This window comes from Camellia sinensis, chromosome 11 (assembly GCF_055761805.1).
Source record: "Camellia sinensis isolate YWXY chromosome 11, ASM5576180v1, whole genome shotgun sequence".
Taxonomy (NCBI): domain Eukaryota; kingdom Viridiplantae; phylum Streptophyta; class Magnoliopsida; order Ericales; family Theaceae; genus Camellia; species Camellia sinensis.
The window spans coordinates 60,665,733-60,673,016 of NC_138971.1; positions in this window are offsets into that span (position 1 = coordinate 60,665,733).

Genomic DNA, 7,284 nt, shown 5'->3' on the forward strand with positions numbered 1-7,284 from the left:
AAGTGTAATGATTATGATTTCAATGCCATATTTTATCTTATTAATTTATATAATCAATTTTGTCTTTTGTGTTTTTTAGCCAAAAAATCAAAACCAAACCTAGCTTAAGGCTTCGTTTGGGAATGTATTTTTTTAACAACTGTTTGACTTTTTGGCTAAAATATGATGTAAAAAAAAACTAGTATGTTTGGGATAATTTTTTGATTTTTTGCGAAAAAATGTGCAAAAAGTAGAATAAAAAGGAAATTTTTGACTTTTTGGTATATGTTGGTGGCATTTTCGCTGTTTTAGTAATTTTTTGACTTTTCAACTAAAAAAGTCACTTACCAAACGAGGCCTAAGTTATATGTGGTGGCGTTCCAAGTGGATTGATCAAAATAATTCAAAGAGAAGGAAGTGATTATTTGGTGATTTTGTGCATTGTTTAGGAGAATTTATGGGTGTGTTTGGTTTAGTTTTGAGAGAGAAGTTTTGGAAAAGAAAATTCAAAAAAGTGTTTGGTTTGAGATATTTCTCAAACAAATTTCAAAATTACTTTTCTCTCTCTTACACATCAATTAGTCACTTTTTCTTTCTCCTATCTTATTTTCAATTACTTTTTCTCTCTTATACACATCTACTCAATTACAACAAAATATCAAATCATCTCAAATTCCTAAACTCTAAAACTACTTTCAAAATATACAACCAAATAAATTAAAAAAATTTCTAAACTCTCTTCCCAAAACTTTTTTTGAAAATCACTTTCTCAAAAGTAAACCAAACAATCCTATGATTTTGATGAGTGTCAAGCTGTGTATTAAAAAATCAACAAAAATGAGTAGAGCCTTTTTGGAAATATATAAAAAATAAAAATAAAAATCAACTTATTAATTTATTAGTTTATTTAGGTTACATTATCTCTTTATTTTTTATTTTAATTTTGTGTATATTTTTTTTTTTTATAAAAATAGTCAAAAAAAAGTCAATAAGCTAACTTTTTTTTTCCTACTTCCTAAAACGACCTTAAGTGGATCGTTATAACTAATGAATATCAATTTGAGCCACCATAAGAAAGAAAAAAAAAGGAAAAAAAAAAAATTGGTAATAAATCTAATTTGAAGTGTCTAAAGTATTAAGTCGAATGAATATTTTTTTTATTAGTAAGAGTTTCACTCTTGTAAAATAGTTTGGCAAGAAATTTTTTTGTTTGTTTTGAAGGACATTTTATTTCTAATTTTACCCATTAATTTATCTATTGACTTTTTTTATCTGTTAACTTTTTTTGACTATCTTTTTAAATTATTTTCTATATGTTCAAATTTTTTAACTATCTGTTCAAATTTTTGGTCTATTTGTTTAAATATTTTTTTATTTGTTCATTTTTTAACTTATCTGTTGAATTTTTATAACTTATTTTTTCTATTTGTTCAAATTCACATCATTTTTATACTTCTCTTTTCTCTCTCTATTTGTTTCTTCCTCAACTCCACAAATCTCTATATATATATATATATATACATACATACATGAAACATAGAACTATCATTTATCTGTTTAAATTTTTTATCTATTTAATTTTTTTATCTGTTCAAAACAAATAAAACAAGATAAATTATATACATGAAATAAATAAATTGTTTTATCTGTGCAAACCTACTTTTATTATTTTGAACCTATCTGTTGAACACAAAATGAGAGAGAGAGAGAGAGAGAGAGAGAGAGAGAGAGAGAGAGAGAGAGAGAGAGACCAGTCGATGGCTTGAAAGCAGCGAAGAAAGCAATAGTTTCATCCAACAATAATTCAAAAAAAAAAAAACTGCTAAAAAAAAGACTTTTGGAGTTAGATCTAACAACAACTAATCAACAACACCAAAACATTAAAAAAATAAATACAAATAAATAAATAAATAAAAAAGAAGAAGAATAAAGGGAAAAAAAAAAAAACAGATCCACAGATATGGAGTGTAGATCTGAGTTGGTCGTGGTGGGTTTGAGGAGGTGTAATGAGATTGTTGGTTAGCTGGATGACACGTGAATCAGATTGAGATTAAAAGGTAAGGAGCTCAGCGAATCAATGTTTCGTACTTTTATACACTTGCTCCCCTACACATATACAATAAAATAACAACAAAACAATGAGTGAATCATAGACGCATCTTCATCGATTACAAATGCAAAAATGAAAAGCAAAAAAAAAAAAAGATTTAAATAGGAGGAAAGGGCAAAGTGAATCTGCCACAACCTAAACCCGACTCTAGAGGTTTAGACCGTAACCGGCCAGTAATCCCAGATTACCCGGCCTCAAAGACAGAATTAACAAAAATATTTAATAATAAATGGGCCAAAAGCAAAAGCAGATTAACAAATTTTGTCCAATGAGCTGTGCATATATAGCATATCACAAACATCTTATTTAGTTAATAATTCACATCTATTCATAAACGAAAGATGTTATAATGCCAACACCACTCTCAAGATCATTAACATACAAAACTCAAAACTTATTTACAGACAAGGTCAAACATAACCAATAAAACGAAACAAAAGACAAAAGGGCAAAAGCCTCATGCATTAGGCATCTTGGGCTGACTTCACAAAACTCTGTAATCTTTTCACAAGATCACTGGAAATGGTCATCTCGCTGCTCATCTACATATATATAAATACGGAGTGTGTGAAAACCCAGAGAATAATATCAGAGTAAAGAGGTTAATGAATGAGATTCGCATATAAATAAATCATACTTATAATATAAAACATTGGAAATACTCTTCTCATTTATATCATATTCAAATAGATCATGTGACACCCCCACTTTTGGGCATCATATATTAATATAAATAATTCAACATGGTTAAGTATTAAGTTTTGATATAACAGTTAAAGAAGTACGTTCCAAAGCTTAATCTTAATACAACCCCAAATGTTTGATTTCTTACACCAATCTCTGGACATTGTTACATTAATACATAAAATTTCACCAAAATAGACAAGAAGATGGGCTAGATAGGCGTTAATGGCCAAGCTAAGACAGTTCAAAGTTAACCATGGTTGAACTTCGACATCTTCGACAAAAGCTTCCTTGAGATTTTCTCTTTTTTCTTCACCTAGCATTAAACGTCGGAAGCTGCAAAACCCAATAGAATACAAGAAACCCAAAAAAACTAACCACTTCATACAGTTTGAAAACTTATGCAATAATAACATAGTGGAGTTAATTAACAACATTTAAAAATATACAATCATCACGAAAAAGATAATAGCGTAGCAAAAACAACATATATATATATATATATATAGACATGATCTATTATGAATATATTCACAATGCAAATGTCAAGTTATCATAGAGTTCATAATGTAATCTCATTTAATTGTAAATTCGGTGAGCCTACGGTGACTCCCTGTGGAGTGTCGTCTTATCCAACCATCGACCCTGGCCAAGGACTATTCTGCACCTCCTCTTGATTGCGAGGCACTGGATCTAAAGATGCCACGTGCTGAATTAAACACTCAGTGCGTATCATCAGTGGTCCGTCTCAAGAGAACCGGCTTTCTAGAGGTACTCTCTCTATGTGAGACCCTCACTACCACCCTTATCCCAAAACCAAATTCGTTAGGTCAGAATACGATCTAGGCCATGTCAAGGCTTCGTAAGCTAAATAATCACTTTTCCTTAGAACCAGGTCGCAGCCTGCACCAACAAAACATCGATGTACCTTTTCCATGTATTCATTCGCATGCGCATGGTCCAAAACTGCCCATTTCATTTTTCCCATATTATGGTTATAATAGCTCTTGATGAAAATACACATATCATGATTCATTCCAACTGATCAAGCATATTTATGTGCATGCAAGACAAAAATATGTAAGAACGAGGCAATACAAAGAGGTTTTAAGCCATCACTAACTTGATTCCAGATTTTGAACGGTTTCCAACAAACTATCCCCTCAAATAAAAATATAAAAAGGATAGTAAATGATATTTAAATTTTTTTATTTTTGGTGGTGTTATAGATTATTAAGTTGGGAACATTTTTGAAGAGGGCTCGAAGTCATTTGGCCACTGGAAGATGTCAAAATAAATTTAAAATAGTAGGTAGCTCCAAATTCGTCATGTTTTTGAAAAACAAACATATCTTACCCCATACTTTATGAATGAGTTGAAACTTATGGCATTGGAAAGATAACTTAAAAACCTCACGTCGTCAATTTGAATCACTCAAAATTTCATTTAGTGGAAGAAACCGTGGCTATGTAAAGTAGGCTTTGCTACTGTTTTAACAGATGAGGTGAACATAAAACATATTTTTGGCTATAAAATAGTGTCAAATAATTTTTGCATAATTCTCGCATATAAATAAGACCCTAAAATAATTCGAGTAGATTTTTAAAATAATAAATAAGGGATTTATTTCATGGTTTTGAAGTGAAAACAAATTCTACACAGTGTAGTTTCTGTTCAAATAAGCAATGGGTTGTCTCCCTTAGTTCCCTACTTAGGCATGCTAGGCTACATTAATTATGGGGAGGTATTTTTCTTGCATTCAAGAGGTAATACAAGTTATGACAATAGAGCAAAGAGAATATAAAAATAAAAACAAGAAATATGACAAGTGAGTTCATCTAAGGCGTGCACGAGAGACCTCTCCTATTGAGTTTACTCTTGTTTCCTTCATGTATTATATGACATATCAAATTGCTTTGCATACATTTTTCCAAAACTTAAAGAAGTGGAGTATTTCTAAGTATCCTACCTTAGTGAAGCTTTGAAAACCTTTCAAGTGATGAGTCTTTCCTCTTCTCTTTTCCTCCTTCTTCCTCTCTTTCTCTCATTTCTCTCTTTTCTCTCTCTCTCTCTACTCTCTAGCTCCAGTCTAAGTGGGGAGTTGGGGGAGCTTGTGTTTCATATATAGACTAAAATGAGAGGGGGAGTTTGGAGAGAATATTTGGTGAAAAAATCCATGCATGTATGGCCATTGGAGGGTTGTCTACCCAACGAGCACACTTATGACAACCTATCTCTTCACTCAAAGATAAGAAAAAGGCTAGTTAAGCATTCTAAGAGGGTCGCACTTTTGAGATGAATCTTCATATAAGACAAAATCATCCCTTCCCTATGAGAGTTGACTTGGCCGGCCTCCCCTCTCTCTAATTTCTTTTTTTTTTTTTTTTTCATTTTTTCATATATATATATACACACTCATGAATAAGACAACCAAGTGAGGACAAAATTCTAGATTACCTTTAGAAGCTTCCTCAATCTAATTGTGAGGATTAGTGTTAATTAGGATTTATTTTAATCAAGGCCTCGAAACAATGATTAATTTAAAGTGTGACAAACTTCTATATCTTATGCATTAAATTAGAATAACTTTTCAAGAAAAAGATAATTTTTATTTAATAAATTTGTTACAAAATTCCTGAGCCTTACAACCTATCCTCCTAAAAATAATTTTGTCCTCAAAATTACATTCTTCTTACTTATATAGTTGTGGATAGCTGAGGCGCATAGCATCCTCTCTCTCCCATGTTGATTCCTCTATTCCTCGATGTCTCCAAAGTACTCGAACCAGCAGAATTGCCTTTCCTTGCAATATTTTGTCTTTTCGATCCAAAATCTCCACTAGCCTTTCTTCAAATGTCGTATCAACATCCAGGTTGATCTCTTTTCAATCGATGACATGTGATGCATGAGGCTCATACTTTCGTTGCATCGAGACATGGAAAACGTTGTGCACTCCGGCAAACTGGGGAGGCAGCGCTAACAGATCGGCCACAGTTCCCACTTTACCTAAGATCTCAAAGGGTCCTATATAACGAGGTGTGCTAATTTTCCTTTCTTCTCAAAACGGAATGTTCCTCGACGTGGCTTGACGTTTAAAAACATATGGTTGCCTACTTCAAACTCCAATAGCCTTCTTCATTGGTCAGTGCAACTCTTTTGCCAACTTTGAGCTGTTAGGATTCTCTGCCGTATTAACTTCACTTTCTCGGTGGTTTCCTGAACTATCTCTGGACTTAATAAAGCTGTTTCCCCACCTTTGTCTCGCACAACAGCGATCTGCAAGGTTGTCCATAAAGAGCTTCATATGGTGCCATACTGATTCTGGTTTGGAAACTACTATTATAGGCAAATTCTACCAAGGGCCAATGCTTCTCCTAACTTCCTTTAAAATCCATCACACAAGCTCGCAACATATCTTCTAGTGTTTGAATGGTCCTCTCGGATTGTCCATCGGTCTGCTGGTGAAAGGCGGTACTGAGGCATAGTTTTATGCCTATGGCTTTTTGTAGGCTCTCCCAAAAGTAGGATGTGAAACGGGGGCCTCAGTCTGATACAATAGAAACTAGCACCCCATGCAATCTGATGATTTCCTTGATAAATAACCGACTGAACGCTTCCAACTTCTCGGTTGTCCTTTTAGGTAAGAAGTGGGCGGTCTTGGTCAGTTGGTCCACAATTACCCAAACACAGTCGTGTCCTAGAGGGTTTCTTGGAAATCTGGACACAGAGTCCATCGTGATGTGCTCCCATTTCCACTCTGGGATTAGAAGCGGCTGAAGTGTTCCTGCTAGTTTTTGGTGCTCGGCTTTTATTTGCTGGAAGGTGAGGCATCTTGATACATATGTTGCTACGTCCTTTTTCATGCCATTCTACCAATACTGACGCTTCAGATCTTGGTACATCTTTGTTCCCCCTAGGTGTACTGCAAAGGCTGACTGATGAAATTCATTTAGCACCTTTTCTCTCAAGGGTTCGATGTCAGGCACGAACGTCCAACCTTGAAATCTTAAGCCATCATCCTTAGAGATGTCCCAACCAGGTAACAACATGCTTGATGTAAGTCGTGCCTTGAGGAAAATTGTCTCCTGGTCATACTTTTGGGCTTCTAAGACCTTATGGAGTAACTTGGGAGTAGAGACTAAGGCATACAAATAGGTCCTTTCACCTTGTAGTTCCAATCAGACTCCAAACTTGTTGAGAGTCTCCACCATTCCCACTTTTTTACTACAATACTAGCCATGACTTCCCTTGACTTGCAACTTAATGCATCGGCTACTGGATTAGTTTTCCCTAGGTGATAAGACAATGTGAAATAATAATCTTCAAGGTACTCTATCCATCGCCTTTGCCTCATGTTTAAATCCCTTTGGAAGAACAGGTATTTAAGGCTTTTGTGGTCCGTAAAAACTTCAAGTTTTTCACCGTACAGATAGTGCCTCCAAGACTTGAGCGCATGCACTACGGTTGCCAACTTTAGGTTGTGAGTGGGCTAATTCTTTTCATGGTTTTTC